Source organism: Macrotis lagotis, chromosome 1 (assembly GCF_037893015.1).
Source record: "Macrotis lagotis isolate mMagLag1 chromosome 1, bilby.v1.9.chrom.fasta, whole genome shotgun sequence".
NCBI classification, from domain to species: domain Eukaryota; kingdom Metazoa; phylum Chordata; class Mammalia; order Peramelemorphia; family Peramelidae; genus Macrotis; species Macrotis lagotis.
The window spans coordinates 253,069,791-253,095,092 of NC_133658.1; the positions used below are offsets into that span (position 1 = coordinate 253,069,791).

The window sequence follows — 25,302 nt, forward strand, 5'->3', positions numbered from 1 at the left end:
TCCTTGAAATAGTGGCCTCCAGAAGTAACCTTATTTGTCAGAGGAACTGCCTCTGACAAACACCCTCCCCTTCTCCCTCCCCCTGCCAACTTTGCAATGATAATATAATAATATTGTATATTATACACAGTAGATGGAAATGTTATCTTTATAACTGGATTGTTTAAAATTCAATCTTCTTTTTTTTTTTTTTTTTTTTTAGATTTTTGCAAGGCAAACGGGGTTAAGTGGCTTGCCCAAGGCCACGCAGCTAGGTAATTATTAAGTGTCTGAGATCAGATTTGAACCCAGGTACTCCTGACTCCAGGGCTGGTGCTTTATCCACTGCGCCACCTAGCTGCCCAAAATTCAATCTTCCATATCGCATACATTTACCTTTGTTGAAAAAAAAAAGTTTAAAAATCAGAATAAAAAGAAGTTCCATTTCTATAGTACTTTAAACCTTACAATAACTCGTTGACAGTAGTTAGTATACTAATTATTAACATTATTATGCCTATTATATTCTGGAGAGAATTGAGGCTCAGGTAAAGTGTTTTACCTGATGATTGAAACTAAATTCAATCTCAATTCTCCTGACTCCTGGGCCTGGCCTCTTTCCACTGCTTTATGTTGATTACTTAGAATCCCAGAATTGGGAAGAGGCTTTAGGGGTTATTTCAATTCAGGTTATTGATTTTCTAGAAGAAGAAATCAAGGCAGAGTGTAGAAAGAGGTTGAATGACCCTCTTAGCATCACCCAGGTAGAGAAATAAGTTCACGTTTCCATATTCATGGTTTAATGGGCTTTCTATTACCCAACACTACCTCCCCTGTCCATTCCTATTTTTGACAAGTTTTCTGTCAAAATTATAGTGATTCTTTTTTCTTATTCTATCTTTTAGTTATTTCTCTTTTTATCTCATCTGTAACTTTATGTATTTCTATATTCTTTCATATCTTTTTCTATGTCTGTATCACTATCTCTCTTCTCTTTCTCATTCTTTCTTTATCTGACTAGTCTCATTGGAGGAAGAAACCAACAAAATCAACTATCCCATTGTGTAGTTTGACTTAACTATCACATAACCATGGGAGAACATTGCAGATTGGCTGAATTATTTCATCTAATACAAGTATCCATCTCTTGTTTCTTAAAGCCAGTATCTCAGCCCTGGATCGCTTTGAGGTCAAGTTCCCCTAGGGATGCCTTCTGGTATAAAAATTCTCATTGAGTCTAATGATCATTGGACTTTACTCTGAAGGGAAATATTATTAGATATAATCTAGCCTTATTTTACAAGTAGGGGCAGTGAGGCTCAGAAAATGGATGCTGCTAATTCTATGTCATGCCAGTAGTCAGTTCTATGTATTTACCCATTCTCTTCTTCTTTATTCCAAAAAAAATTCAGTCCTTCTTGCTAAAGTGGTATCCCTTTCCATTTTCTTCAGAAACTAGTCCTATCATTTAATCCTTATCTCTCATCTTCAGAATCTCCTTACATATCGTCTCATTCCCCCACTCTTAAAAATCCTTAACTTGACTGTACCACTATCCTAAGCTATTGTCTCTTCTCACTTTCACAGCAGGCTCCCAAGAAAAAATATTTTCCATTCCCTTATCCTGAGTTCTCACAATATAACCATTTCTTAGTCCTTTGTAATATGGTTTCTGGCCTCTCCACTGACCTGGAAAACCAGCCTAGAGAAACAAGAAGTTCCCGAAAAAGAAATTCTGAAAATACAAAGAGAAATAGTTTTTGATGAAGATGAAGAGGAGCTTATAGATCAACCTGGATGTTTAAAAATATGTACAGAAGATGGAAGCAAGGGCATAAAAGTAGTGTCAAGAGGGCCTGAGCTTAAGGTAATTTGAATCTAACAGGAAATCTAAGGAAAACAAAGGGGATTGCTTACTTATATCAGGGTAAAGAGGAGGATCAAAGAAGGGACTAGATCAAAGAAGGGAACTAGACTGCTGCTTGGGGTGAATGGGACACTGATAACAAACAACAGATAAAAGTCTAGGCTGATTAATTTTAATTTTGTTTCTGTTTAATCTGCCAGGAAGAATGATCTCTGGAAAGGGAAGCACAAGACATAAATGGTTAGTAGGAGTTAATACCTATGATAAATTGGGAGATAATAAGAATACCTATCTGCTTTTGAGGAGTTCAAGTCAACCTGCCACAGATGAACTACTTTCTAGGATTCTAGGTAGATATGATTACTTACACATTTTCTTTATTTTTTTAAAGATCTTTCAGGATAGTGGAAGATCAAATATCCTGATTACCCCCCCCCCCCAAAAGGGAAGACTAGTGAGTTTGACCTTATTTCCTCGAAAAATTCTAGAATGTATAAGAAAAATGATCGTTCATCTAGAAAAGGAAGCAATGATTATCAAGAACCAGCATGACTTCATCATGCCCTTCCTAAAATAAGATGACCAAGTAATAAGAAATCCACTCAAAGAGTCAGAACCTTTGATCCTGAATCAAAATTCTCTCTCTCTCTCTCTCTCTCTCTCTCTCTCTCTCTCTCTCTCTCTCCCATGTCCCTCCCCTTACTCTTTCAAGATTAATGAAGGAAGAAGGAAGAGGAGAAATATAAAAAAGAAAGTTGAGAGAACCATCTGGAGATGGGGAGGAATTATAAATATAGCAGTTGCCTAGGGAAGTAGGGTCCTTTAGTTCTTGAATCTCAAATTCCATGTTGAGTCAGACCTGATGCATTCATCGCTTCCCTGGTCCCTCATATACACTTTTTGTTTCATTGGGTTAGGGATATAGAGTTTCACTTTTCTACTCCCTACCCTCCACTGTGCTGAACTCTAGGTTTAGAGAAATGATTATTAGATATACCTATGCATTCCCTTTGGAGTCTGGCTCACAAACCCAGGATCTAATCTGAGACCTTGGAGAACTGTCTTCTGCCCTTTAAGAGCAAATAGGTCTAATGAAAGAGTGGTTCTTGACTGTAGCTATTTCACTGCTGATTGAAGTCTGTCTAGGAAATGACTGGTCCATTTTGACTACCCATAGTGGGGAAGGACTCTCCTTCCAAGCTCCATTCCCCTGCCCCATCAAAAACTTGGCACATATTCAGTGTCCAGAAGTTACTGTTCAGTTGTATTCTGTCTTCCCAGGCATAAGAAAATCCTTTGCAGTCAGCTTCCAGGCTGTTATGGAGGATGAGACCAGGGTCCAGTTTGGCATTCCAGAGAGCACTAAGACTTCTTAGTGTGATTTCACACTAATGTAGTTGTTAATCATTACTTATGATAATAAATAAATTTAAAAAATTAAAGAACTTTAAGGTAAATAAACACACAAGCAGAAACACATAAGACAAAGCAATAACTCCAAAACTTTCCTGGGTTTAACCCATTCACAGAAGCAAGAAATAACAGACACAACAAAATTGAACAAAAAAAAATAATAGAATATGTACCTTAAACTTTCAGTTAAAATTTACTATTAAAGATATAAGAATAAGATGAATAATTTTTCTGACTATAATAGAGATAATCAAAATAGAGTTTGGAATAAACATCTGTATTATTATTGTACTGTATTGTTATCAATCATTATTACAACAGAAAGGTAAGTACACTAAAAATATCAATAGTATATAAAATAATATAACTATTAAAATGTGCTTAATATAGGTGAGAAATAATTAACCTTGACCACAACAGAAAAAGAACAAGTCCTAATAATATGAAAACTTAAATCCTTAAAATAGGGTTATTAGACTGGGAAGTCAAGGGAAAACTGAAGATCTAGTTCACCATAGGTTAAACTTTAAAAGTTTTTAAATGTTTTACTTTTATCTTTTCTTTAAACTACAGTCACTTCCAAATAATCACTCCTCCAATATTACCTTCCTTTGAAACAGATAAGCAAAACTAAGATACAGCATCATCAACAAACATATTTTAATCAACAAGCATGCAGTAGCCCACAATCTCTCTAATGAAAGGAAGGAAATGTATTTCGTCATCAGTCTACTGGAACCTAGATTTATTGTTGCATTTCATTTGTATTCTGATATAATTTTGTGTTATTTTAATCTACATTTTTATAATCACTATATTTATTATTCTTTTTGGTTCTACTTTCTTTACTACCACTTCATAGAAGTCTTCCATGCAGGTTTCTCTGATTTTCTCATATTCATAATTTCTTAAGGCATAATAATATTTTATAAATTCATGTACTACAATTACTCAGCTATATCCTAACTGATGGGTTTCCTATTTGCTTCCAGTTTTTCCTATTGTAAAAGTTCCATGATGAATATTTTTGAGACATTTTTTTCCTGCTGTTAACCTCCTAAAAGGGGTTTAGCAGGAATTCTAGGTCAAAAGGGCATGAATGATTTAATAATTTTTAATCATTCCATATTGTTTTTCAGAACAGTCAGATGAATTTACAGTTTCGTGAACAATGAATATAACAGGATTATCATAAGGAATATGTTGCCTTCCCACAGTTCCTTTCTTCCACACCAAAAATACATCTTTTATTATCTTTGATAATATGGTAGGTATGAAGTAAAAACTTAGAGCTGATGATTTGCATTTTTCTTATTTTTACTGATATTGTAACAGTTTTCATATGATTGCTTTTTGCTTCTTTTTTCTTAATTGTTCAAATTTTTGACTATTATCAGAGAATGACTCATATATATTGAACCAATTTCCGATATATTTTGAATAAGCTTCAGAGTACTCTCCTCCCTGCTCAATCATTTCTCTTCTTATTCTAGCCAAATTTATTTTTTCCTGTTAATAGCTTTTTTGCTTTTACATCATTGAAATGGACAATTTTGTCTTTTGTGATTTCCTCTATCCCCAAGTTGATTATGAATTCTACTCCTAAGAGTGGTAAAAGGTACTTCCTTCCATTATCCTAAAACCTATTTATAATGTGACCTTTTCCATTTATTTCCATTTGAGACCTGTGATATACAAGAGTAAATTATAGTCAAAATCTATTTTCTTCCATACTGATTTCCTGTTTTCTTAGCTCTTTTTCTCAAATAGAAAATGCTTCCCCATTCCACCCTGAAGCTTATGATATTGAGTTTATCAAACTGTTCTGTTCATTTGTTTCTAGACCTTATTTATCTTGCCTACCTTACCCACATTATTTAGAATTTAGTGAAGCAAATGACAAAATCTTCCATGCTATTGTGAATGAGATGTGGACTAGATTCAACTCAAATCAACATATTCATTAAGTACTTATTCAATATGTAGATATTGAGGTAGATGGTTTGATACATGGAAGAGGAATTTGACTTGTTCAGACTGATCCCAGAAGGCAAAATTGGGTTGCAATGAGTGGGAATTACAAAAAAGTTATACAGGCTCGATGTACGGGAAAATGTCCTAATAATTAGAGGGCTATCTAAAAAATAGAATGGGTTGCCTTGGTTGGTAATGGCCTTTCTCATCGAAATCTTGGAGTAAAAGCTAGTAAGTTGTTTGCTAGGTATGTTTTTTTGTGGGGACCCTTGTTCAGGTCTGGGTTAGATCAGTGGTGTTCAACTCAAACAGAAACTGGGGATGTTGAACTGTATATAAAGATTTCTGTGAGCCACAAATTAACTTAGAAAACCGCACATCTCTGTGTGATGTGTATATATATATATATATATATATACACATATACATATATAAAATTGATGCAACTCTAATTCTGTGGTAGAGTAGAAAAGTACCCATGTAAATGTAATCTCAAGATTATATGTAAATGAATATGAATGATGAAAAATGAAATATTCTGCCTTCCCACAGCTGCTGTGGAAAAGAGAAAAAGAGAAGAAAATATTATTTCACATAAACAGATGTGAAATGGAATAAATTTGTCAATGTTTCTATAGTGATGTATTGTTATCCTTGGTAATAATGGAACTTTATCATTTGGCCTCTAATGCATTAGTACTGGGTATGATTTGTAGGTGAAAAGGGAGAATGACACTTATATAAAGGAGGTATAATGAAGTGTTTATACTTCTTTACACCTATAAGAGAAATTAATAAGGTCTGCAGTTAATTTAATTGAATTATAGAACAGCTAGTCATTAGCTAGTTAGTTGAAGATGACTTTACACAGCATCCTCTTACTCAAATCCAATTCATTTGCATATCATGGCAGAACCTCTCTGATATGCTCTTCTTTGAGAACAGACAAATAATCAATCAGTTAAAGAATCAGTCAGGACCCTCCCTGGTTGCCTCAAGGACAATAAGTAAGTTTATTAGGGGATTCATCCCTGGCAATTGAAGAGTTAGCTCTTTTAGAGATCAGTGGGGATGAGGGATAGTATTTCTCTTTGAGAGAGAGGAGGATGGCAATGTCTTCTTACAACATGATCTAAAAGAAGTGCAGAGTGGTTGATATCAGCATGTTGTCAGGAAATTTCAGGATTGGGCACCCAGTCCCTAACTTCAAAGCTACAGCTGTTATGCCAACTGGGCAGGTCAAAGACATCAGGTTTTCTGACTACAAAGGGAAATATATTGTTGTCTTTCTACCTTTGGACTTCACCTTTCTGTGATCCACAGAGATCATCATGTTTGGTGATCATGCAGAAGATTTTTAAGAAATTCACTTGTCAAGTGATTGGTGCTTTAGTGAACTCCCATTTCTGTCACCTCATGTGAATCAACCCAAAAAGCAAGGTAGACTGAAAATCATGAATATTCCATTGATGTTTGACCCAAAATACACTTTTGCTCAGAATGATGGTGTCTTCAAGGCAGATTAGAAAATTTCATTCTCCCATTGAAGGTAATCCTTCCACAGAATGTTATCAATGATATTAATGTGACTGGGTCACGGTAACTAGGTCAATTCACAGAGAAGCATGGTGCAGTGTTTGGGAGCAATATAATCAAGTCTGACTTCCAGAAAAATAAGAAATATTTTTCTATGAAAAAATTAGCTGATTTCTGCCACATAAACTGGGAGAGCAAACCTAGCTTGCTCTCTTGTGTAAAGAAGTACAAGTGTTCAATAACTTCATAATGTAAACTCCAAGGCCTTAGTAGACTTAGCCAAGATAATATGATGTGACTGTTGAGGCACTTTTCTAATAGGAACTAAGGAGTTAGGGTTCTTGGATCTCTTTTCCTTTCATCTTTCAATGATCAAAAACTATCTTAACAATGTCTGTATCTTAATCTGTATCTTGGTTTTGGACCCATTTGACATCTTGTGGTCTATTAAATTTGCCTGAAGAACACCAGTAACAAAAAAAACCCCCAACAAAATACTGAAGCAACTGGCCCAGTTGGACATGTTGGATATCTCAGAAAGCAAGTCAAGAACAGCCAACTATAGAATTGATTCATGTGAAAGCATTAGTCCTTAAAGTTAGAGGTAAGATTTAGGAAGGGGAAGTCTCAGAGAGTACAGATCAGTGACCTGATTAGCAGAGACCCAAAGGAATCAGCATTAAATCACCACAAAAAGAGAAAGGACTTTGGGGGACTGCCCAGATATAGGAGTTGTCTTAGTCACATTCATTCCTTGCAAGTGTGGTATCTACTAGAATCCCCTGTGCATGTGTGACAACCCTTTCTACTGACTTTGTGCATATTTGTGAGGAAATGTACCCTAGGTTTATGGAGAAAATGATTTATTACTATTGCTCACATTATTTTTGCTGTTTCAGTAAAATCTTTTCCTTGAGCTAATTGTGTCAACTAACTGTAAAAAATAAATATATTGGTAGGGGTTCATGATCTATAATTTTAAAAGTATGGACTTAAAGAATATAATCAATCCTCAACTTTCATGAAGGTGATGTTTTTATAAAATGGCATGAAAGTTAAAAATGTGAATGTTGAAATTTGATAAGCAGAACCAGGAGAGTATTGTACACCTTAACAGCACCATTGTGTGATGATAAAACTATGATAGATTTAGCTCTTCTCAGAAATACTGTGATCAAAGACAATTCTAAAAGACTTGTGATGGAAAATACCAGCCACATCCAGAGAAAGAACTATGGAAACTGAATGCAAATCAGAGCAATAATTTTCACTTTTTAAAATATGTTGTATGCCTTTTTTCTTTCTCATAGTTTTTTCCCTTTTGTTCTGATTCTTCTTTCACAACATAACTAATATGAAAATATGTTTAACAGAATTGTATAACCTATATCAGATTTTTTGATATCATGGGGAGGGAGTAGGAAAGGGAGGGAGAAAAAAGGAGAACTCAAAATCTTAACAAAAATTTTATGTTGAAAACTATCTTTACTTGTAATTGGAAAAATAATAATTCCCTTTTTAAAAAAATGTGAATGCTGATACATTGAAACCCATGAAAAATAGAGGTTTAGATTCCTCCAAAATGTCATCTTTCACTAGAGATAGCTGAAAAAAATACCTTTTTGAATATAATTCTATATAAAAATATTAACTTTGATAATATGCATTTTCCTAACATAGTAATCTTGAAAAATCTATAATATGTAGTATATAAATAAAATTGGTAACATGAAAAACATTTTTTCTTCCTAGTAATTCCCTAGAATTCTATGACTTTCTGTGCTAAGATCTCAATTTTTAAAAATGATTTCAGGCAATATTCACTTTTTATAGTATATGAAATCTACAATGCTGTTAATATCCTACAGCAAATAAAATTCTTAAGTATAAAACATTTTAAAATTGACTGTTATCTTCCATTCTCTCAGATGGCAGTGTGAGGGCTGTACTGCTGTAAACCTTTTCGTCTTGATTTCAGAAAAACCTGGGAAGACGTACATGAACTGATGCAAAGTGAAGTGGACAAAGGTTGGAAAACATTGTATACAGAAACAATAACATTTTGTGATGATGAACTATAATTCATTTAGCTCTCCTCAACAGTACAATGATTCAAGACAGTTCCAAAGGACTTGTGATGGAAAAATGCTATCCACAGTTAGATGGAGTTTTATTGTTTTCATAGTTTCCCCCCCTTTTATTCTATTTCTTCTTATATAATATGACTAACAGGGAAATTTGTTTTATATGATTTCATATATATATATATATATATATATATATATATATATATATATATATATATATGTATTTTAAACCTTTATAAAATTGCTTAAAAGGGGAGAGAGGGAGAAAATTTGGTATTCAAAATTTTATTTTAAAATAGTGTTTAATAGATAAAAAGATAGGTTTTTCTACCTTGACCACCTTCTAAAAACCAAGGGAGAGGTTGCTGGGATTTTAAGCACTGCTCTTGGAAGATGCTAACAACAGTGAGGTTTCAATATCACCTCTAATATTGTCCTTCACAGCTAATGGATGGCAATGAAAATTCTAAAGACATTCCAGCTTGAAATAATCAGTGACATCTGTTTCATACCCCTTTTGAGATCCCTAATATGCATCAAATGCACAAGATGCTCTTTACAACACAGGATGAATGCCACAAACTTGCCCACATTTCACTTCCCATTTTCTGTCTACTATGTATAGCCATAAATGTTCATGGTTGACAACACGAAAGTGAAAATGAGGTTACCAATAAAGTCATGCTCATGCTTGAAATCTCAAATCTAGGGAAGTTGTTTTCTGAAGGAACTCAGCCTATAAGTACAAGTTGAAAAAGTAGCCCAGAGGAGATACTGCTCTTTGGATATATTCTTAAAATTGAGAAGTCTCCATTCATCTCTTATGCTTTAACGTCAGAGAGATATATACAGACAAACCATAAAATTATCAGGAATTCCATGCTACCATTTCAGACCTAAACAGTTCTAGTAAAAAAATTAACAAGAAATAATTCTAGTAAGAATTTTAGAGGTATACTATAGAAGTGTACTTAGAAGTATACTTGGAAATGTTAGATTTCATAGATGTGACAGTTATTATTTTTAATTTAAATGTTTTATTTGTTCTTTCAACTACATACAAAAGTAGTTTTGAGTTTTATGATTTTTCTCCCTCCCTCTCTTCCCTCTCCTCTCTTCCTGACAGAAACTGATCTGATATAAGTTCTACACTTTAATCATGCCAAATATAGATCAATATTGAACATGTTGTGAAGAAAGAATCAGATCCAAACAGAAGAAAGAAAATATTAGAGGGAAAAAATTTTAAATATATAATTTTTTCCATACATACATATATATATATATATATATATATATATATATATATATATATATATATAACAATGTTTAAAAATTGAAGATAATGGGCTTTGGTCTTCATTTAAACTCCATAGTTCCTTCTCTGGATATGAATGGTATTTTCCATAACAAGTCTTTTAGAATTGTCTTTGATTATTGTATAACTGAAATGAACAAGTCCATCATGGTTGATCACCACCCCATGTTGTTAATGTATATATGTTCTTCTCATTCTGCTCATTTTACTCAGCATTAATTCATACAAGTCTTTCCAGGCTTTTCCGAAATCTCATCCTTCGTGATGCAATAACATTCTATCAAATGTGACAATTATTGAGTGAGAATCATAAGGAATATAAATATCAGTTTTGCATGGCTCCTTTATAAAAGATAATTCTGGGCTATGGCAGGAAAACATAAGCTAAAAAAACAAAAGCAGTACTGTTAAGCACATTATATATTAACTACCATGCAGTAAAATGATAATAAATGAAGAAAATTTGAAGAAAGGATTCAGAATTAAGTGGAAACAAAATAATATAATCTTAAAGAATGTATGGATGAAATCATAAAAACAATAGCTGTTTGTATAAGAGAAAATGGTAACAATGAAACCATATGTCAAAACTTTGGATTAGAGCCAAAGTAGAAAATTTCTATTTCTAATTGCATTCAGCAGCAAATGAGAAATAAAAGAAATCACTGAATTAAGCAAACAACCAGAAAAATCTAGAAAAGCAACCATCAAAACAAAAACAAAAACTAACCAACCTTAAAAAAAAAGGAAATAGAAATTCTGGAAATCAAAGAAAAAGTGAACAAAATTGAAGAAAAGATATTAAATTAATAAATGAAAACAGAAGTTGATTTTTTGAAAAGTCTAATAATATAGGCCAAATATTAGTTAATTTTAATTTTTAAAAGATAAAAAATTAATTACCAAAGTAAAAAATAAGAAATCACAGAAGATGAAAAGAAATTGTTAGAAGCTATTTTGCAAAACCACATGGTAATAAAAAATAACATATAGATTAGATGAATGCTCACAAAACTTAAAATTATCAGGTCAACAGAACAAGAAACAGAAAAATTAAATAATCTTATTTTAGAAGAGAAAGAAAAAGTTATAAATGAAATACTAAATGAGGAAAAATTACCGTAAGCAAAGATGGATTTATTACTAATTCTAAGAAATTTTATCAAAGAAAACATAAACCATTTATAAAAATTCAAAAAGAAGGTATCCTACTGATATCAAAAGATGAAATCCTTTTTTGAAATTAATATGACCATAATATTTTGATAAAATAAAATATGCATTTATTCAAGGGGAAATACTCTAGAAAGCAATAGGAATAAATAAACTTTTATTTAATCATCTATCAAATACCAAGAACTAGTATGATTTATAATGGAGAAACATCAGAGTTCTTTCCAGTAAGATTAGGAATAAAACAAATATGTTCATTTTTCATGCCTAATATTTAATATTTTTTAGAAATTCTAGTTTTAGCAATAAAACAGGACATTTAAAGAATAAGTAAAAGTAAGAAGTGGAAATCACTTCTTGATATGATATGATTTACCAAGTTTTAGGGACTCAACCAAAATTATTTGAAAAAATGAATAACCAGTGAAAAAGTGCAAACAGAAATGCTGATAACTTTGTGCATTTATTTTGTATCTAGCTATTTCACTGAAAAAAATTTGATCATTTGTTTTTGTTTTTTGCAAGGCAATGGGGTTAAGTGACTCGTCCAACTCACACAGCTAGATAATTATTAAATGTCTGAGGTCAAATTTGAACTCAGGTCCTGACTCCAGGACCAATGCCCTATACACTGCGCCACCTAGCTGCCCCTAAAATATGATCATTTTTGAGAAATCTGAGAATAACAATATTAAGAACAGGACACTGACCAAAAAAAAAAAAATGCTGAAGAAACTGTTGTATTGCAGGAAATACATTTAGGTTAATATTTTACAAAATATGTGACCAATTCCAAATGGGAATTGACCTAACAATAAAAGGTCATCTCATAAAAGAATAAGAGGAAAAGGGAAGGAGACCACATTCATAATTATGCCTAGAGGAAAAAAATTTTACTTAAGGATAGAGGTAGATAAAATGAACAAATTTTAATTGCATAAAGAGATTTAGCAGAGGTAAAAATAAAGATAGAATGAAAAGAAAAATGAGAAAAAGCTTCAAAAACTTTTCTCTAATATAGATTTAATACTCAAAACTTACAAATAATTGAAGCAAACATAAAACCATGAGCCTTTACCTAAGAGATAAGTGATCAAAAAAATTAAATACTAACTTTTTGTAAGAACAAAGAGCTGGGTAAAAAATCAGGATCCATTAGTTGGGAATTGCTAAATAAATTGTGGTATATGAATTTAATAGAAAGTTATTGATCCATAAGAAATGAAAAATATAGGAGAAGAGAAACATGGGAAGATTAACATGAACTGATGCATGGTGAAATGAGAATAACCAGAAGAAAAATATACATTATAATTGTAGTAATATGAAGGAAAATTATTTTGAAAGACCCAGAACTCTGATCAAAGAAATGAATAATAATAACATCATAAGACTGATGGTGAAAGACCTACCACCTTTTGACAGAGAGAAAAAGGTCTAAAGATATAAAATGAGATATTCATTTTCAGACATGAGTAGTGCTTTGTTTTGCTTTGCTGGACTGTCCATAATTGTTGCAAGGGAAGGTTTCTTCTTGAGTGGGTGGGTAGGTAGGTTAGTGGGCAGTGATAGTTTCCTCTCAAAAGAGCATAAACAAAATACTTTTTTTAATGCATAGAAAAAAAATCCCAAATATAGAAGGGAACAAAGAGCAGTGTTCTTATATATGCACACATGTATGTCTATATACATACATACATATATATCTATATATGCATATTCTCTGTATGTTTCAGTATATACTTACACTCTTTGTTTATGCATATTTTATATATGTGCATACAAATGCCAAGGTATTTGTGAGTATCACCTTCATCCAGGTTTGCTTTAATATATATGTGTGTAATATACATATATATATATATATATATATATATATCAGAACAAAGAAAAGCTAAAAAGTGGATTTTATTTAAAAATTCAGAACTGTTAAATAAAGCTTGTTTTTAAACTACTTAAAGAAGTAGCTTTGTGGGTAGTGGATAAAGCATGGGCCCTGGAGTCAGGAGTACCTGGGTTCAAATCTGGTCTCAGACACTTAATAATTACCTAGCTGTGTGGCCTTGGGCAAGCCACTTAACCCCATTTGCCTTGAAAAAACCTAAAAATAAAAGTAGCTTTGTGGGGGCAGCTAGGTGGTGCAATGTATAGAGCACCAGCCCTGGAGTCAGGAGTACCTGAGTTCAAATCCAGCCTTAGACACTTAATAATTACCTAGCTGTGTGAGCTTAGGCAAGTCATTTAACGCCATTGCCTTGCAAAAATCTAAAAGAAAAAGGGAAAGTAGCTTTGTACAACCTATTTATTTATGGATATTTATATATAAATATGTAATATACTATATAAATATTTTATAATGCATAATATGTAATATCAATATATTCATATATAATACAGTTAATAAAATAACAGAAAAATTATTTTCTATAAAATATAGTATATATATATATACAGAGATATATAATATATAAATAAATCAACAAGGTTATAGCAAAGATACTTCTTTGAAAATAAATTTTGCATGATGGAAGTTCACAATTTTAAAAAAGTAAAATCTTGCTTTTCTTTGTATATTGAAATATTTGCTGATAATTGTGAAGGTCAAAATAAAAATTTAAGAAAAAAATTAAGAAAAATAAAGAAGCTACCTTTCTCTGGAAACCTGGATCTAGAGAATGAACCTTCATTCTGGATAAGAATAAGGACTCCATTTCCCTTATGGTTATAAACTCTTGTGAAATTGGGTATTGGTGCAAGGAAACTTTGGGGAATGTGGCAATAGGATTGAGTCCTCTATTAGGGTTCATGACCATACTAAGAGATGAAACAATGTCCAAGATTGCAAAAGCATCATTCAGAAATCCTGAGGCTCCACAGAATCAAAAAGAGAAAATATACAGGTACTTGAGGGATTAAGTTTCTCAGTCCTTATTCCAGTTTCAGGTAGACCTTACCCTATTAAAGGGTAAGTCTTTTGGATTTAATTTCTGACAATAATCTAGGAGGAAAGAGAAAGAAATTTTATATGTTTGGACATGTGGCTGAAAGTGTTTTCTGTTACCTTACCATCAGTTTCTTTCCTAATTAAATGTTTTACTGTTTCAAAGCAGTTCCTTGCCTGGGTCTTTAATCATAGTGATTAAATAAATTAATAAGATGACAGGTGAACAGCCTGAGCTTTGTCCTGGAATCACAAAATATGAAAAAGATCTAGAAATGTTCACCATGTTGGATCTCAAGTGGAGGATTTATGGGAGGCCAGGGACAAGAGCAATAGAAGGTGAAAAGGTATGAATGGATTTTGCTCTATATTGTAGAGGAAAGAGCCATATAAATGAAATTATAGATCTGTTGAAATATCAAATAAGGCAGTGAACAGAACACTGGACTGAGAAATAAGAGATATGCTGAACTTCTGAGTCCTAGATTTATTCATCATTTGACCTTGGTTAATTAGTCCCACTGAGCTTTGTCTTTTTATCTATAAAATGGGAATAATACTACTTTGACTACTTAGCCTGCATCGTTGTTGCAAGGAACCTGTTGCTCTGTAAATCTTAAAATCCTATAGAAACGTGAGTTACTACTAATAGCCTGAGATACTGAGACCTTATCTGGAAAGAAAGATGATCCAGATCCTTTAGTTCTAAGCAGGTGAGATGCCCTCTGCTGTTTTTCTTTCATTTTCTTTTTCTGCTCCTGGGTGAAGTCTTTCTTTGTATATAAAAGGAGTCTTCCATGGCAACCACAATCTCCTTCCCAGCCTGCAGGACAAGTTCTTCCAGATAATACAACCAAGAGGTTTTCCTGACTGACACAAGGATTTTTGTGGGCCATGTTGAGTTCTACCCCAGTGTCTATCCAGGAAGCGCTTGCCAATAAACTCTTGTGAGCCCAGAGGAGAAAAGGGTCCTCTCTGGCCATCAATGAGTACCACCTTAAATTGAACTACAGAATGACAGAAACTCAGAGCAGGATGGAAACCCAAAGATCTTCATGTCCCTTTGATCCAAACAGTACTGAAATCCTTTCAAGAGTTCACCCAGATAAGTAGTGTTCCAGATTCTATTTGAATCTGGAGATTCCTAAGATGGGCAACTCAGGTGCCTCTGGAGGAAGCCTATTCCACTTTTCTTATGGCACTTGATATTTTTCAAAAATTAATTTCACATTTGTTGTCTCCTTTGCAAATTTAATTTCAGTGTGGAGTAGTAGATAGTGTTGGGTGTAGAGTTTGAGAAGACCTGATTTTAAATGCTACCTCTGATACTTACCTGCTATGTGAACTTGGGCAAGTTACTTAACCTCTATGAACTGGTTTCTTCCTCTATGAAATGAATTATAAAATTAGATCCAACATCATAAGACTCTGGAGGAGATCAAATGAGATAAGGAATATAAAAGAACTTTGCAAACTTTTAAGTACTATATAAATGCATGTACATAATGTCAACAAGAATATAAATGGGAAGAGTAAGGAAACAAGTACAGTTAAATGCTGTGAAATTACAGCTGGGGACTGATTAGTATGAATCATGAATCCCCAGGAAGTGAGTGCATTTTTCAAAATGTATACTACTTGAAGTATAATTACATGTAAAATATGATCATTGGTTCCAGTTCAAAGGTAATATGCAGTGAAAAATATTTTAAATGGATTTTAAATATTTATTAACAGTAAAAATATTTCTGATTTAAGGGAAAGCCAAATATAATATTTTTTACAAGTTTAAGTGACTAAATTTTATACCTAAAAATCTGCCTACACTGATGGTATAATGAAAACATTTTTATTATCATTTAAAATATTTTAGAAGCGTAAACTGATTGGTATTCTCTGCTATTTTCTTGAGAGCTTTTTATTAAAAAAATAACAACTTTTGGGCATATGGTACACAGCAATGCAGCACATCCACATATGACATGACAATAGGCAAGTATAGACTGACAAGTTGTTGATCATTTTCAGTCATGTCCAACTCTTTGTGATTCTTTTTGGGATGAATACTGCAGTGGTTTGCCATTTCCTTCTCCAGCTCATTTTACAAATGAGGAAACTAAGGCAAACAGGGTTAAATGACTTGTCCAAGGTCACATAGTTAGTAAATGTGTGAGGCCAGATTTGAATCCAGGTCTTCCTGATCCCAGGCGAAGCATTCCATTCCCTTTACTACCTAGCTACCCCAGATAGACAAAGTTAAAAATATTGATATGTTCATACAAATCACATTAACTGCATTTTAGTTTGTATCAAATATAACTTGTTATCATTTTATAATTTGCACCAAATGGAATCTTACTTATTTGAGGTAGCATTAATTATAAACTTGCTGTATAATAATTAAGCTAAGCTCCAAAGAAGAGAAATGAGTTGGCACTCCTGTCTCTTCATTGCAGAAATGGAGGACTATGAGAGTCTATCATTAAAAATAACATCAGATTTTTTTGATATGTTGACTGCTTTTTTCTGAATTTTTTTCCTTTTTTATAGGGGCAGCTAGGTGGTACAGTGGATAGATCGCTGGTCTTGGAGTCAGGAGGAAGGGAGCTTGAATCTGGCCTCAGACTTTTGATAACTTACTGTGTGACCTTGGGCAAGTCACTTAACCTTGCCTCATATTCAAGACAATTTACAGTTGTCTTGATTCATATCTGGCCACTGGACCTAGATGGCTCTGGAGGAGAAAGCAAGGTTGTTGACTTAGCACAGCACCCCTCACTCAAATCCAATTCACTTGCTTGTCATGGCATCACCTTCATGATATCATGGTTCTCTTCTAGAACAAAGGACAAGCATCATCAAAAGGGTGAAAAGAGGACTATATTGGGAAATGTTGGTGTTATAAAGTTTCAGTAAAGGATTCAATGAAATTTTCTTTTTCAAAATAAGAAAATAAAATGTTTTAATCTAACCTATCCTTGTAATTTGGCTGCTTTCAGGTCAGTACCAGCTGCACTGAAATATTTCCAGCTAAAGGGATATTGCCATTTCTGACTTGTTCTAGTTTATGTTGCTTTCTCATAATACTTGAACATAAATAGAGCCTCTCATCTCAAATGTAAACCTCCATCTCAAATTGCTCATCACAGTGGTTTTGAGTAGCATCAGCTTAGCAGCATACAACCTTTTGCTGGCCCATGTATGTATTATATTCATAGCAACAGTGGCATCATACCGGCTGGAATGTTTTACTCATTCAGTGGTATTACCAGAGTCCAATTGGATAATGTTTCAAGGTTTCTGCCAGGCTTTCATTGCCACTGTCATGAATACAGGGCATAAAAAGTCCCTGTTATTCCTTACCCTGGCTGGACCTCATTTATTTTGCTCATGTCCCTACTTGCAGCAGCCCCAATCCCTTGACAGATAGTGGATTGGGGTATGAAGACAATACCATTATCATCATCATCATCATCATCATCATCATCATCATCATCCTCATCACCATCACCAACACTATCGCCACCATCACCATAACTTCATTCTAATATCTTTTTTTGACGAAATGCAGATAGAAATGACCCTGAAATAAGCCATCCTGCTATCATTGTTTTATGTTGAATGTTCTATGGATTATTGCGTACATGAATAAAATGATTACTTTTTATAACTGAACAAAAGTAGTGGAACAGTGACTCATCTTTTGCAAAAGCTCACTCAAAACATATTTAGAATAATTCCAGTAGCAGACAGAATGATGGTGAGGATAAGAACTTGATCCTGTCCTCAAATGATTTTGATATTATCATCAGCATTAATAACATCATTAATAATTATTGATATTTAATAATAGACATAATGATTTATTATCTGTTTTATTGGTGATATTATTTGTGATCATTATAAAACACCCATGTGAAGAAGGCAAGGCAGATATCTTTAATATTTTTATGCTGAATAAATTGAGGTTCAAAGATGAGAAGAGTTATTCAAAGTCAAACTGTGTCATAAAGTGTTAGAGCTGGAGCAAGAAACTGGTCTCTTGATTCCCAACTCAGGATTCTTTCCTCTATACTTTTTCCTCTAGCACTGCCTGTGTTCTCAGTCCAATTTTACCTTTTGTCACTGATCAAATGGGAGCTCTTTCTCTAGCCACTGTTGGCCTCTACTATTCCAATCCAAGAAACATTGATATTCTACTAAAGGGCTTCAGGATGCTCTTGCTAGGAATCCCTGCTTCCGGACAACTGCCCTCTTCTCTTGGCCATATGACCATAGATTTAGACCTGGCTCTTCCTATCTAAAAGACCATGTACTCCACTGACCTAATTTTATGAACAAAGAACTAGGCTTTGGGAGATGACCCAGATAGCAAGTAACAGAACTGGGGCTTAGACTCATATTCTAAATCTAGCTCTCTTTCCTCTATACCATATTGTCTTATATAGTCTTATACTATACAAGTGACCTTTTTTGTGCTGTTAGAATAAAATCCATGGACCTGGATTTTATGTACTTGGATAAAACATGAAATATAAAAATGTTATTTGACACTTTGAATAATTCAACACCACTTGTATTTTCTGCCAAGTAAATGAAGATAAATAAAAAAATAAATGAAGGCCTTTGGTGATTAATTGTTGCTTATAACTAATAGGGGACAGCTAGATGGCACAATGGATAGAACTCTGAACAGATACGTGTTACCTGTGTTACCCTGGGCAAGTCACTTAACCCTGGTGGCCTCAGTTTCCTCAATTGTAAAATGAGCTGAAGAAGAAAATGCAAATCATTCCAGTTTTTTTTGCCAAAAAAACCCAAATGGGATCATGAAGAGTTGGACACAACTGAAAAAGCACAAAACAAAATAACTAATAGAAATAAACCAGTATGTTCAGTCATCTATAGATTTTTTCCATTTGTAAGGCAACAGTATAATTCTACAGAAAAGATACTAACTCAGTCTTCATGCTTGCAGCTAAATTCATTGTATACTTGTGAAAAGGGGCAAATAATACCTCAGCATTATTATGAAAATATTTCTGAGCTAGAGGATACCCTGAAAGGATGTCAGAGCTCCCCTGCCCTGGGTCAGAGGACCACACTTTTCAGATTAGTTGATCTCCAAAGAACCTTTCAGTTATAAATCCTATGTTTCTATCATCTCATGAGTATCCATCAGACCTTAGAGAGGGGGAAATACCCTCATCTCCTCATTACAATTAGTCTGGAGGAACCATGAGGATTAAACTCATACAAAGCAGAGTTAATTACATTTTGGTGTAATGAACACCAAACTTAGATGCAGAAAATCTGGATTTTCAATCCAATTCTGTCTCTGTATGACCTTGATCTAATCCCTTATCTCTCTGATATTCAGTTTCTTCTACCATAAAACAAGAGGATTAGACTAGATGATCTGTCACTATAAACAATAAAAATAACAATTCTGACAACCTCTACCTCAAATATTTATTATGAGAAAAGTGCTGATGTAAACATACTCTATAAATGGGAAAAGTTATTATTATGCCTAATGATAATAATTATAACTAACATCTATATGACACTTGCTACAGCCAGGCACTGTGCTAAGCACTTTATAATTATTATCTTATTTAGACCTCACAACATCCCTGGGAGGTAGGTGCTATTATTATTATTATTATCCCCTTTTTACAGATGAGGAAACTAAGGCAAACATGCCTGGGGTCATGTAGCTAGAATCTGAGGGCTGAATTTAAAACTAGGTCTTCCTGACTCCAGGCCCAGTGTTTTATCTACTGCATCACCTGGCTATCCCACCCAATCTGTATAGATCCTATTCTATCTTTTTTTCAGGCTTATCACAGTGCCTGACCCATTTATGGTAAGTGATTAATTGATACTTGTTAATTTGATGTGACTTGACTTTGCCTTGTCTAGGCTGATTAACTATTCATATGTTGATGAAATTGATAAAATCAATGAAGCTCTCTTCCTCTCAGGAACTTTCGGTTATCATGAAATCACTTTCCCTTGAGCTTATTGTTATTGCTTTTTAAGGAGTAGAGAAAAAATAGATAATCACTAGGTTTAATTAGATATAGTTCTACCTGAGCCAGAAGTGTCAGAGAAGAAATTTCTATCTTAGAAGGGGGAGAGATGGATTAGATAATCTTTTAAGTCCCTCTTTTATCTCAGAGATTGATTCTTGACCCCCTTCAGTACTCTGGCAGACCTATAGTTCTAAGAGTCCCAGAATAGATGCTACATGCCACAGGCTAGAAATACCTGTGAAGGACAGACCGATCTCTAAGTGGTGTTTCAGGCAACCCAAGGGATAGAGAGAGTGGTATCGAACATTGGACATCTATAGAGGCAAGAAAACCTAGGTTTGGGGGCAGCTAGGTGGCATGTGGATAGAGCACTGGCCTTGGAGTCAGGAGTACCTGAGTTCAAATCTGCCTCAGACACTTAATAATTACCTAGCTGTGTGGCCTTGGGCAAGCCTCTTAACCCCATTACCTTGCAAAAACTAATATAAAAAAAAAAAGAAAACCTGGGTTTGAATCTCAACTCAGATACTACCTGTGTGATCCTAGACAGATCACTTAACCTCACTAAATATCTTAAAGACATCTTAAGCCTGTGGAGGGTACCACTGTCTTCCCTAGATGCCCTCCTCATCTTCTTACTCTCTCTTATCTTTTCCCTTTCTCCAAACAAGTCCTGATATTTCTGCCTTGGTAACATGCTATATACCCCTTTAATCTCCTCTGATACTTCCTTGTGCAGACCTTCATTATCTCATGATAATCTATTGCAATATGCTATAGGTTGGTTTCCCTGCCTCAAGTCTCTCCCCACTCCCATCCACCCTTCATCCAGCTGCCAAATTGATCTTTCTAAAGCACAGGTCTGAACATGTTTTCCTCAGCTCCCTTTCAATCAACTGCGATTGCATCATTAAACTATAGAATCAAATTTGAAATCTCTTTGACTTAGAAAGTTCTTCATACTGGCCCCTTCCTACCTTCTTACACCTTCCTCCTTCTCAAGCATTCTGCAATCCAAAGACACTATCCTTCACACTCTTCACAAAATAGGAGAACTCCTATTTTCTAGCTGTTTTTCATGCCTAGGACTTTCTTCACTCCTCATCTCAGCCTATCAGTTTTTTTGGCTTCCTTCAAGTCTCAGCTAAAGTTCCAGCTTTCATTTAAAAAAAAAGCCAGGGCAGCCAGGTAGTGCAGTGGAGAGCAGCTAGGTAACACAGTGGATAGAACACCAACCCTGGAGTCAGAAAGACCTGAGTTCATATCAATCTAATAATTGCCTAGATGTGTGACCTTGGACAAGTCATTTAATCCCATTGCCTTAAATAAAAACTTTTTTTAAAAAAAGCCTTTCCTGATTCCCCCTAATCTTAGTGCCTTTTTTTAAGATTGCCACCAATTTATCTTATAGATCTATCTTATTGGTACATGAGTTCTTGCATGTTGCCTTCACCCATTAGACTGTAAGTTCCTTGAAAATAGGTTCTATCTTTTTGTCTTTTTTTTTTTTATCTCTACTGTACCTATGATCCTGTCTCTCTGGGAGAGATGCTACTTTTCTCAGAAATGACTGTAGACCTGTCCTTTCCATCCTCGTTGCTTCTCTGAATCAACCAGTACCCTTATAAAACAATGAAAATTCATGAGCAATGGTATTTGTACATGCTTGCTAGTATATTGACTTAAGAGTATTCCATTGCAAAAGGATTTTCATTTTTCTTTTACTTTTAATTATTTTTTATTGTAAATTTATTTTCATTTCTAAATTAAAAAAAATAAAACTATATGCATGTCTATGTGCCTATGTTCCAGAACAATCCAACATCATTTTATGTAAAGGAAAAATGAGGCCTAAACAGGTTAAATTATTTATTTAAGATTACAGAGGCACTAAGTAGCAAATCCAGGATCTGAGATTCTAATTCCAAACCTAGGTCTTTTTACTAAACCATACTGGACCATAGGTTCTGGGTCCTTCACAAGTTAGAAACAGACCCTCACCCATTCAGTGGCTCCTGCATAAGGCCTGAAATCACATTCCTGTCTCCCCCAATCAGCAGACAACCTATCTATTGCACACAGCAATACTGGGGTCCACTGTTGGGATGCTGGATAGTCATGGGCAGAGAGAGAGAGAGAGAGATTGAGAGAGAGAGAGAGAGAGAGAGAGAGAGAGAGATGGACGGACAGATGGACAGACAGACAGAGACAGACAGAAAGACACACAGACACACAGACAGACAAAGAAAGACAAGCGGGGGGGGGGGGCAGGAGGAGGGCTCACACCTGTTCCTTGTTTTTTGTCCCCTCGGATCTGGAAGTGACTTTTGGCTCCAGCTCAAGGCCAATGTGTCACCACCAGCAATGCTGGGGACGGAATGTTGCTTGTCATCTTGGGGTTGAAAACTTATCTTCCACTTGTTGCTGGAGAGTACCCAGCCAAGCTTCTCTTATTTTTGCCAGTACTGCCCCATCCTCACCCCCACCCCTCAACTCCCAGGGATCAGTCAGGATCATAGGATTTAGAACTGGAAGGAACCTCAAAGATCATCTAATCCAACAACCTCATATTTTAAAGTAGAGAGCTGTAGCTCATATTAAGGATGATTCTTGTTCAGAATCACATATGTAGTGTAGGTGGCCAACCTAGTATCTGAGATCAGTTCTTACTATCAGGAGGGTACAATGGAGGATGGGCCTAATTTGTTCTCCTCTAATCATATTAGTTTAAATTTCCATAGCATTTTAAGGCTTATAAAGCAATTCTTACAAAAACACAATGAGATAGTTAATTTAAATATTATTATTCCCTTTTCATAGATGAAATAATAATTTAGTTTCAGAGAAATTGTTTTGCCCTTGATCTCATAGTTTTTAAGTATTATAATCAATATCCTTTCCACCATTCCAAGCTTCCTCCAATTTATCTTTCCAAATTCTATCCAAAGAATCATAGAATCTTGGAGCTAAAAGGAACCCTAGAGGTTTATAGCATTTTATAACTAGAAGGAATCTTTGATATCAGTGTAAACCAATTCTCTCATGTTATAGCTGAGAGAATTAAGCCTCAGAGAATCTGACTTGTTCAAGGTCATACAGAGTAAAGAACAGAACCTAGTAATTTCAGATTTGGAAATGGTCTAATGTAATCTTAATTTGATGCATAAATCTCTACAATAGACTTGACATTTATTTATCCAGCTTCTGTTTAAATGACAGAGAGCTCACAAGCACTCAGGGGACTATTCTACTTGAGGACAGCTCTCATTATTAGACAGTCCTTCCTTAGTATTGTTCAAAATTTACTTTTCATTACTTCCACCCACTTTCTCTAGTTATAGCCTATAATTATTCTTCAAGGTCCAGAAAAATCCCACTTCTAGGAAATTCCTTGACACTCACAGTCCCTCTCATTTCTGAGCTCCTGAAACTATATTCTAAACTATATGCTCACTGTTTCAGTTGTACATATTGTTTCCCCCTATAAAATGTAAGCATCTAGAGGGCAGGAACGGTTTTGCTTTTTTTTATGTCTTTATATACCCAGCCTTGTACATAGCAGACACTTAAAAAATGCTTTATACACTTGATTAATGAATGGTGTTCAATTGATTGAGAGCAAGGACTATATTTCTGGATCCTCTGCAGGGCCTAGACAATATTGGGCCCATGGTAGATACTCAATATAGGTCCCCTTTTTGACTGGTTTACAATGATTATCTCAGCTCTCTACCTCTCAGTGGTTTTAGCTGATCATAGGTTTAGAGTTAGAAGGAATCTTGGAAGCTATCCTGTCTAGATACCTTATTTTACAGATGAGGAAACTGAAGCTCAGAGGTGAAGGGACTTCATCAAAATCACATGGTTAAATACAGACGAGTTAGAATTTGGATGCAGGTCTTATGACTCCAAAGCCAGAATTCTTTCCCCTAAGCTACCTGTCTCTACAATAATTAAATGAGATGTTGTATATAATTTCCAAACAAAGTATCGTATAAATATGAATTATAATGAAAGTAATAGGGCATACATACCAAGAAGGTTTTCCCTTCTCATTTGCAGGAAGTTTCCAGAGCACTTGGAATCATGAGAAATCTACTTTCATAAATGAGAGAAGTGGACTATGAGAAAAAAGAAATGTAAGATATCAAACTGCCTGTGAGACCTGGAGAAAGGTATATACATCTATGGCCTCTTCAGGAAACCGTGTGCACTAAGACTTTGAAGATAAATGGAAATGCTGAACTGATAATAGAACCAAAATGGAGAATAGTCATTCCATAGTCTTTCCTCTTTCTAATGCTAGAAAGATCAATCTAGAAAAGAGCCAGGTGTGCTGGGAAGCCTCTCCAAACTATCCCTTCACTGGTGCTGAGTCATATGGATTGTTTAGGTCTCCTAATAAGACTGACCATAAGAGACACGTTTCTCGACTCATTTTGTCAAAGGAGAATCATTTTCCTGATAGTCAGGGGGCTCAATTATCAGTTCTGATTACAAGTTACCCCTTCCACATCATAAGGGTTAGAGGCATAGTACCCCCATGATCTGGAAAATTCAAATTAAATTTTTGATTCTCCCCTCATACCAGAGAAGTCTGAATTATTATGGAATTAAAAGATAAAATATGCTGATATTATACAAAGTAGAGAAAGCACAAACTCTGGAGTCAGGAGGACCTGATTTGCCTTGACAAAAAAAAAAAACTGATGGGGAAAGTTGCAATGTGGAAGTGATAACCATATCTTGGTTTTTTTAATTCCTTTGGTTAAATAAAACATGTTATATGATCAAATGTTACTAGTCTGAATATTTACAGAGGAGTTCAAGGTGATGGGGGAAACAAAAAAAACTAGATATCAATGTTCCCAGGTATTTCTATTTGGGGATGCAAACTACTGAGATTTTGTGAGACTTTCCAAAATCTTACCTACTGTTATGGCAAAGAGCTTGGGCTCAATTGATGTGCATAATTT

General features: G+C 34.4%; 1 long non-coding RNA gene and 1 pseudogene across 1 annotated transcript in view; both read left to right on the forward strand.

Moving 5' to 3' along the window:
- The window catches only part of LOC141515953 (uncharacterized), a 37,222-nt gene extending 12,151 nt beyond the window's left edge, over positions 1-25,071 (forward strand). Inside the window, exons 2-3 of the long non-coding RNA XR_012476576.1 lie at positions 4,399-4,526; positions 24,389-25,071. This is a non-coding gene — a long non-coding RNA (uncharacterized LOC141515953). The remainder of the gene's footprint in view (positions 1-4,398; positions 4,527-24,388) is intronic.
- Positions 5,818-7,049, forward strand: LOC141515941 (peroxiredoxin-1 pseudogene; annotated as a pseudogene).
- Positions 25,072-25,302: the final 231 nt, after the last annotated feature.